Below are 9,314 nucleotides of genomic sequence, written 5' to 3' on the forward strand. Positions count from 1 at the left end.
AAAGCACGCACACACACACACACACACACACACACACACACACACACACACACTTGCTCCCTGTTTCTGTCTCTCTATCTCTCTCTATCTCTTAATGGGCTGGCTCCAGAGAGGAATAGGCCTGAGGCCAGATTCCCAGCACCTGTGTGAAAACTGGGCCTGCAGAACCTGTCCATAGCTCTGTCCCTGGAGACAAAAGAAAACAGAGGCCCAGACCTCCTGGCGCCAGCACTACCAGTCAGTGATATCTAGTTTTACTGAGGTACAAAAGTGCCTCACAACAGAGAAAGGCATCCAACATGGATATCTGGCCTCCATACATCATGCACACACATCCACTTACCAATACATATACATGAATCCACCAAACAGAAATACTTGCTAGCATTTAAACATCTCAAATATAGTACAGGTAGTTAAAACAAGCAATAGTATCCTTAATAATAGCTATCTCATGTCAAGCGCTTAGGGTACACCAGACATTAGCCTAAACATTCCACAAGGAAGGAGTCACTCACTCCTTCTACTCCACTGAGGCATGCGCCGAGTCACTCCCCTGTGCCGCTCCCCTGAGTCTCAGAGGAAGAAACCCCACTCAAAGACTTACTCCAAAAGTGTGTTGTCTAATTCTGTAAAAGAAACATCTTGGTGGGGCTGTATGCTTTACCAACTCTGAATTCCCTCCTATCTAGCCTCCCAACCAAGAGCTTTCAAGTATGGATGTGGTGGGGACACGAGATGATCCTTGAACCCTCGGTTTTGAAAAGGCAAAACTCATACAAGAGGCTCCTTAGGATTGACGTTAGAAGCTAATTTTCAAAAAATAGTTTGAAAAACCATGAGCATACCTACCATGAACATCTGTGGATATGGGAAGATGGCGGTCATACTGTGCCACTCAAATCCCCACTTCATTGCAGTTTAAATATTATATATATATATATTTATATGATAGTGTTAATATTATATTAATATTCATGTTAATATTATTATAAATATATTTATATTTAAATATAAAATAGTGATATTTTTATACTGTGACTTGTGCATTGAGCAAACACGAAAAATTAAAATCAGGACAGAAAAACTCCCTCCAACTCTATGTAAACATGCAAAGCATTTGTTGGGAAATCTTTCATGAGTGTCAGCAGCATCTATGCTAAAACAGATTCTTCAAGCAGAAAAATAACACGCGCCTCCCACTGAGGACACCGGGAGACGTCTTCACATTCTCACCTGAGATGCCTACCACTACACTGCCCATCACCAAGTGATGGACCCACAAAAGCATTTTTCTAATTTCCAGATTTAGCCACTTGCTTTTGGTGACTACAGGTCAGATCTCCCTTAATTCAAGAGAGAACAGAGGTAACTTGCGGAGGACTCTGAATGCCTCCTCTTTCCCCAGAGGCATCTCCACCCATGAGCACCACGCTTAGACCCTAAAAGTGGCTCCTATCTCTGTCTCATCCTGGGATACTTGCTACTAATTCCTTCCTTACCTGGCCAACTCCTAGTTCTGCTTCAAAACCTAGCCTAAGAATCACCTCATCTTGTCCAGCAGTGGTTACCCATGCCTTTAATCCCAACACTTTAGTGGTAGAGGCAGGTAGATCTCTGAGTTCAAAGTCTACAGAGTGAGTTCCAGGACAGCCAGGACTACACAGAGAAACCCTGTCTCAAAAAAAAAAAAAAATCAAACAAACAAAAATGGAGCCACCTAGTCTCCTGACACTACCCCTACCCGGCATGCTCAAACCCCACCCTGTTTAATAAAGCAAGTTCTGGTGTAGGACGGAATGGTTTACTTAATTATCCTCCACTAGACTAATCCATTATTCAACAAACCTTTATGATCACAAAGAATTTGCTCTGCCCAGTGTGGAAGTGTCAGGGGAGACAGATTTCAAAGCAAACAAACAAAAAAACAAAAAACAAAATATTAACAGATTTCCTGCAAGCCAATGTTGCGTGATAACTGTCCAGGGAATGAATAAGTTGGATTAGATCATTACATAAATCAGAGCTGGACCACAGGAAGGTTTATGGTCATGTGAAAGTAATTCTGTTTTTCCGTTTCTCCCATGGCTCCCATCCTATCATGAGATGTAGTAGTACCTTTCTGTTCCCTTCCCTCCCCGTTCACTGTCTTTAAGGAGACAAAGAGGAACCACTTTGGAGGATCTGAGGATGCTTCCACTGGGAATTCACATCAAAAATCCTGCTTGCTTATCAGGTAGTTGCAGTACGATTCGTGACAGTAGCAAAATTATAGTTCTGAAGTAGCAATGGAATAATTTTACAGCTGAGGGTTCCCCACCGCATGAGAAACTGTATTAAAGTGTGTGAGCGTTAAGGAGGTTGAGAGTCTCTGATTTACCCTTCTACCCTATCACGTAATGGGAGCCAGACAGCAAGCAAGCGCTGGTCTGCCTCACTCAAGCTTTTCCGATCTCCAGGCACCAGCCCAGAGCCTCAAAAATCCCTCGAGGCGAGGCGTGTGGCCACCACCCAGGTATCCATCCCTAATCCGTCCTCGCCCTGGTCTCAGGTTCAGCTCCCCCCTCCCTTCCTCCAACTGGGTCAGCAGTGCTCTGGTGTGCATGGAAGAATTATTCTAACCACCTTTCCCTGTAGCTAGCTGCTAGGGTCAGTCCCCAGGAACTCCACACAGCCTGATCCCCACAAGGGTCAGTCCACCACAGGAACCCCAGATCGACCCCCATGAGGGTCGTCCCTAGGAATTCCACAGCCCGATCCCTGTGAGGGTCGGTCCACAAGAACCCTAAATTGATCCGCACGAAGGTCCGTCCACGAGAACCCTAGATCAATCCCCGTGAGGGTCCGTCCACACGAACCCCAGATCGATCCCTGCGAGGCGAGGGTCCGTCCACGGGAACCCCACAGCCTGATCCCGTGAGGGTCTGTCCACAAGAACCCCAGATCGATACCCGCGAGGGTCCGTTCACAAGAACCCCAGCCCGATCCCCATGAGGGCCGGTCCACAAGAACTCCAGCCCGATCCTCGTGAGGGTCGGTCCACCGGAACCCCACAACCTAATTCCTAACCTGAAGAGCCACCTATGGATGCCGTTCCAGCTGTCCTTTCCCGCGCTCACGGCCTCAAGTTCGTAAAAGTTGCTTCTTGTAAAGCGAGTTGTCTCCACCCACCTACCCCAAGGTCAGTTTCCTTCTCCTCTGAAGTCCTGCATTCGTGCCCGCGACCCCCACCCTACCACGGGGTTTCGGCGCCTAGGCGCTGTTGGGCGTGGCAGATCCCCGATCCCACCATGTGGGAAGCAGTCTCGGCTCTCAATCAAATTCTCACTTTGCTCCAGGCCCTTGGGACTCCTTAGAGTTCCCAACCCTTAGAGTTCGCACTCCGGGAGCGGGCTGCTTGCAGTAAGGAAATCCCACAGCGGGAACACGCTCCCAGGAAACTTAACTATCAACTATCAAGAGACGGAGTCTATTTTAAACCTTGAGCCCGCGTTCCTCCTTCCTCCACCACCACCGGGGGGGGGGGGGGTCACGGGCATGCTTCCAGGGACTCGGGTAACACCTTATGGCCACGATCCCCAACGATGAGGAGCCAGATCCTACGAAGGGTGCGACCCTCTTTAAAAGGCGGTTACTATCGTTCAAGGAGGTCCCACAACAAAAAAATCTCAGGGTCAACGGACCTCCGATCGATCGGCAAGCCCACACCCAGGTCTCTGGAGACGGCCACGCAGGCACAGTAGGAAAAAGAAGACTCCACAAAAAGCCCCTCGAGCTATACCCTCCGCCTGCCCTGGTTTATTTTATTTCTAGGCACTGAAAAAAACCAGTTAGCCTGTAGTTCTGAGGTACAACCAACAAATTCTGACCCTACACGGTTCCGAGATCTGAATGCTCCACGTGCGCTTGTCCCCAAGCGTGCGCGCGCGAACAGACACACACACACACACATACACGCACACGCACACATAGGCTAGGATCCAGTCCTAAATTCCACACTGAGTGGTTTGTAAGAGAAAAATATACCACATTTCACTCACCCGCCTCTCTGTCTATCCTCTTCGGGTTGTAATCCAATGGATGTGGCGGCAAGGGTTAGACTGAGGAGACCCTGCCTTCTTCGCTTTTCGCTTCCCAAAGAGTGGAAATTTCCATCCTGTGATAGGGGGCAGCATCCCGATAGCCTTCCTTGAGGACCCTCCCTTTCAGTCAAGCCACCAATAGCAGTGAAGGAACCTGATCTGTCAACAGAACCATCTTTCCAGGTGGAGTCTAGCTGTCCAGCTGTCCTCTTAGAGGGAAGTCTAGAGCCTAGCAGAGCAAAGGAGGGCCTCTCCACCCGCCCTGGGCCCTTGTTATCCAAGAGTTTGTTGTGAGTTCATTTTCGACTGTAAAGTTTCTTTATTTGGGGGGGATTTTCCTGTGTGTAGAATTTACCAACATCTTTAAGTAAGTAAAAGTATTCAATGTAGAGTATTCAATAAACGTTTTCACGGACTACACAGCCGACTCTTACCACGTAAAGAACAGAATGGAAACAAATAGAAAATGGTGGCCAGAGTAAAAACCTCCGTACTCAAAACAAGGGCGGCAACCTTGCTGTCACCTACATGTGAATCTTTCCTGTAATGCTCTTCTGGGGTCCTAATTTAAATATGATCCCGTATATAAAGGAAGCGCTAATAGGAGGCTCTTAAGGAACAACCTGTATATGGAACCATTTTCTGATAAAACCATTTTCTGACCCTGAGCATAGTTCTCGCCTTGAACAAAGCTCGTGTTTATTTAATAAAAGTTGTCATTCTTTTTTGGCGGAAGGGGTTCACCAATGGAAAATTGGCATCCAAGGATTTAACAGACCCACCGGGGACACAGACAGACGGGGTTTTTTTAATTCTCCCACACCCAGTGTAAATTAATGAAGAGCTGCCACTCTCACTGTCTATCCTCAGAAAGGACACCTAGCTTTTCCCATTTTATAGGTCCTGTATTAGAACCATACTAGAACATTGGCACTTCAGAACTCAAACAATGTAACAACAGAAATGTCTGCATGCTAATAAAGAACACTCAAAAAACACTCCATAGGTGCTCAATCTTTCTGTCTCTCTGTCTCTGTTTCTGTGTCTGTCTCTCTCTGTCTCTGTCTATCTTTCTCTCTCGATGTCTATCTTCTGTCTGTCTGTCTCTGTCTCTCTCTCTCTCACACACACACACATACACACACACACACACACACACACACACACACACACTTCTCAGATTATGCAAACAGTTCAACAGCAGGGTAGCACAGTATATAAACTTCTACCGCAGCATGATTTTGTAAACTGTCCCCGCCCACAATATATAAGAGATATTGAGTTCCAGGAGAGCAGGTCCGCAATCCTGGTCAAATAGGATATACACCTTTTTGGTTTCTCCTGGCAAGAAGTTCATATTTTGTGTAGTTAGAATATAACAGAGAAATTTTAAAGTTCCCTTCAGCTTGTTGAAATTGGGTTTTATTTAAACTGTGGTCTTCCTCCATTGCTTCTTTAATATTACACTTTAATAAAATGTAAGTAGTGTAATAAGCCACTAAGAAAACAGCTGGACCACAGTAAAAGGATTCGAGGCAGAAGAAAGTAGATTTCTATCTCTCAGGGTCTAACCTGAGACACAGGAGAAACCAAGGCAGGTCTGTAAATAGAACATCGCTGGAGAGAAAACACAGCTGAGGGTAAACAGTTCCTTCATGCTGGCAGCTAGTGCCCAAGGTATGTGTAACTGCCCAACTTAGAAAAAACAAAAATCCAAGCCAGGCAGTGGTGGCACACGCCTTTAATCCCAGCACTTGGGAAGCAGAGGCAGATGGATTTCTGAGTTTAAGGCCAGCCTGGTCTACAGAGTGAGTTCCAGGACAGCCAGGGCTACACAGAGAAACCCTGTCTCGAAAAACAAAACAAAACAACAACAACAAGAACAACAACAAAAATCCTAGTATCCATCTTTCCTTTCTTGTTCTGTTTTTTTTATTTTTTTAATAATTTATTTTACATGTATGAGTATCCTGCTTGCACATACGCCTAGTGTGGGCATACCTGGTGCTCTCAAGCCAGAAGAAGGTGTCGGATCCCCTGGAACTGAGATTACAGGAAGTTGTGAGCCAGCATATGAGTGATGGGAATCAACTCAGGTCCTCTGCAAGAGCAGCAAGTGCTCTTAGACATTGAGTCATCTCCCCAGCCAACTTGTAAATAAACTCTTTATTTAATCATCTTATCTTGTATCAAACAAAAACAAAAACAAACAAACAAAAGCTATGGTCCATTGCCTGGTGTAATAAGAAAACTATTTTTATCTACTGGAAGTAGGAATCAGGTTGTGGGCTGAGAGAAAGCCATACTGACTTCACCTAGGAAGCATTGGCTTTCTGATTTAAGTGCAACCCGCTCATCTTTTGTGGGGACCGCACTTCAGTGGAGTTGCAGAAGGTCTCAGAGTAATGTGGAGAGGTGAGAGACAACTGAAATCCCTGTTGTCTTGAGCTCCTATGAGAAGTTGACCATGAAAGGCCATGTAGCAGTGACCTGGTTCCTGGTTCCTCTGGGGTCATGGGAACCAGTGTTTGAAGGGTCAGGAAGCTCAGCAACAAGTCCTATGAAGCTTCTTGCAGGACCACACTCTGACACGCATTTTGGTTTATCGTGAGATCATTCTCTGGCTATGGAAAAAACACCCTCCACCCTAATTTTATGGCTACCCCATGGGGACAAATTAGTTCCATTCTAGAGACTTGATTTTTCTAAAAAACAGACAAAAATTGTTGATACTGCTTACCTGGAATATACCCTTGTGACAGCGTCACAAGCTCACCTAGTGATTAAGGAACAGAAACCATGGGTGTTGGATAAAGACAGGTAAGAAGCGGCTGAGAACACCCTTATAAAACTTCACCAGTTAAAATGTCTCCACTCAAAAGTCTGGAAGCGACTCTACGTGCAGACAACCAAACAGTCAAACGAGCAAGACCTTCACTCTCCTTTCTGGCTCTGACCCTCGGGCCATCCACCATATGCGTCCTAACTGCCTGCGTTCTAAAGCTCTCACTAGCCCCTAGCTTCCTAAGGCTGGTTGGTGGCTTTCCACAGCTCGGTGTTTCTTGAACTCTCTCCCTCTTCCTGGAAACCTTTGCTATGGGTTCCAGCTGTCAGCTTTACCTTATTTCTCACTGTTCAAGCCTGAGTCGCATGTTAGTGCCACGGCGGTTTCATGGTGGGGGGTTTGTTGGGAGGCTTATACTACCTCAGTAGGAAGGGGGAAGTCGCCTAGCCTACACAAATCTTGAAGAATTGCCTCTGTAGCCCTGCATGCAACTGCTACGGACCCACCAGAATTCCCTATTCTGTTTCCCCGGAGGCCAGTGTCCAGGCCCCACCTCTGATGAAGCTGTTAGGGGAAAGGACAGCGCAAGGCTGGCCTGGTCTCTCATTACTATCCTCCCAGTCCAGCCCTTCAAGAGCCCATAAACTGTGCGCCTGCGGCAAGCTTGGGGAGTGGGGCATCTGGGTAGAATGCTCTTGGCCCGAACGAGGGTTCACGGGATTGCACGCGGGAACCCTGTGAGTAGGTCACATCTTTAAGGTGCTGCCTTCCCTCGAGGGGGTCATTCTCTTCTCGTCTCTGCCTGTAAATAGCCCTAGATTTGTGTGTTGTGACCCCCTCCCCCAAACCACACTATTTGACGGGCTTTGATTGGGTTCCACCTAATGAACAGGTACAAGGGGACAGGTGTGAACAGGCACAGCCCTGTCCTTGTGGAGGTTGTAATTTGGTAAGAGAAAGTATTTTCGCCAAGGCAAGACACAAGCGCGTGTGAAGGGACACAACCACACTAGAGGAAAACTTCACTAAGGGGGAAAATGGCGGATTGGGTGTGGCTGTTGGACTTGTTTACCTAGCTGTAGCTCAGGCTTGCTTAGCCCTGGTGCTTGGCCCCTCCCTCTGGAGCAGGAAGAACATAGCTCCTGCTCAGATGCCCTCTCCTCACTCTCCCCAGAGCCCAGCAAGCACATGTTTCCAAAGACTGTAAAAGAGGGACTCTGGTTTCATTTTTGCCTTCCTGTCAGGCTGCCTGGGTGGCCTCGGCACACTGAACATCACGGCTCACTGTCAGGTCCTTCTCTTTGCCATCTGAGGGGAAATGATCTCACTGGTGTGTGTGTATGTGGGGTAGGGGGGGAGGAGGCAGGGAGGGTTCTTCCTGATGGAGAATCTTCTATTGATGTGGAAAAGAAGGGAAGGAGAACCTTTTACCTCACGGAGTTCAGGGTGGTTTCGTAGCTCTAAGAAGCTTTCCCTGGAGAGAACCTGACTGGATTTGGTCTGATGCGGAGACCCTGGGTATCCCAGTTCTAAGAAAGGTGCGGCAGGCAGAAGAGGAGATCCTTTAAACCTTAAACAGCCAAGGGAAAACATGAGAGGGTCGATTTGAAACCATGATTGACAGTCAGCCCCACATCTGTTCTAAAACCCGTGCTGACATTGCAGCATGCTGTGCATTAGGAAAGATGTGTTGCAAGATTCTGCAATATTTAGTGAGTAAAGGACAAAGTCAGACCCAGCTCTCGGCTCGGCTTGTAGCTTGTGACGGGACCAACATTTGTGCTGCCCGTTGAATTGGTAGGAACTAGGGAGGAATCCTACCAGATAAACTAGACCGTTCCTGTTCAACGGAATGGATCCGCGAGGGTCAAGATGCCTGACGTTTTGGTATCTGATTATAATCCCAAGCATCCTCATCGGTTTGTGTCTTCCCTCTCTCCATAAACTCATCCCTCTGCCTCCCAGGCTCCCTTTGAGATGAACAGATGATACAGGATCCTACTCTTTGGCTACACCCTTCACACAGCTTAGGTTTCTGCTTGGAAGAGAAGTACATTGAATGAAATGTGATGTTGGGACACTGTCCTAACGTCTACCTTAAGTGGCCTGTTCTGATCCCAGCATGCCTAGTCACTGTCCTATCCACTCTTACAAGGTGAGAAAGCTTTATTTCAGGGCCAGAGACATGGCTCAGACTGGAAAGTGTTTGCCTGAACACTCACATGAAAAAGCAGGGATCACTTGAAATCCCAAAATAGGAGAAGCAAAAAGACAAGAGGCGTCTGGGGCTTGCTGGTCCGCCAATGTAACTGAATTTGTAAGCTCCATATTGAATGGGAAACCCTATCTCAAAAAATAAGGTAGAGAGTGATTGAGAAGCACACCTGGGATTGACCTCTGGCCAACACACACACACACACACACATACACACACACACCACACCACA

At 47.1% G+C, this 9,314-nt stretch overlaps 1 protein-coding gene across 3 annotated transcripts in view; it reads right to left on the reverse strand.

The window, feature by feature from the left end:
- Window positions 1-8,320, reverse strand: part of Slc38a4 (solute carrier family 38 member 4) — a 67,219-nt gene extending 58,899 nt beyond the window's left edge. Inside the window, exon 1 of one of the 3 annotated variants that reach the window (XM_031353971.1) lies at window positions 8,299-8,320. The gene's annotated coding sequence lies outside the window, so the exon portion shown is untranslated. Of the gene's footprint in view, window positions 1-3,069; window positions 3,186-4,040; window positions 4,148-8,298 lie in introns of those variants that run through there. The other 2 variants (XM_031353945.1, XM_031353963.1) reach the window with 2 other exon arrangements.
- Window positions 8,321-9,314: the final 994 nt, after the last annotated feature.

This window comes from Mastomys coucha, unplaced genomic scaffold, assembly GCF_008632895.1.
Source record: "Mastomys coucha isolate ucsf_1 unplaced genomic scaffold, UCSF_Mcou_1 pScaffold11, whole genome shotgun sequence".
NCBI classification, from domain to species: Eukaryota; Metazoa; Chordata; class Mammalia; order Rodentia; family Muridae; genus Mastomys; species Mastomys coucha.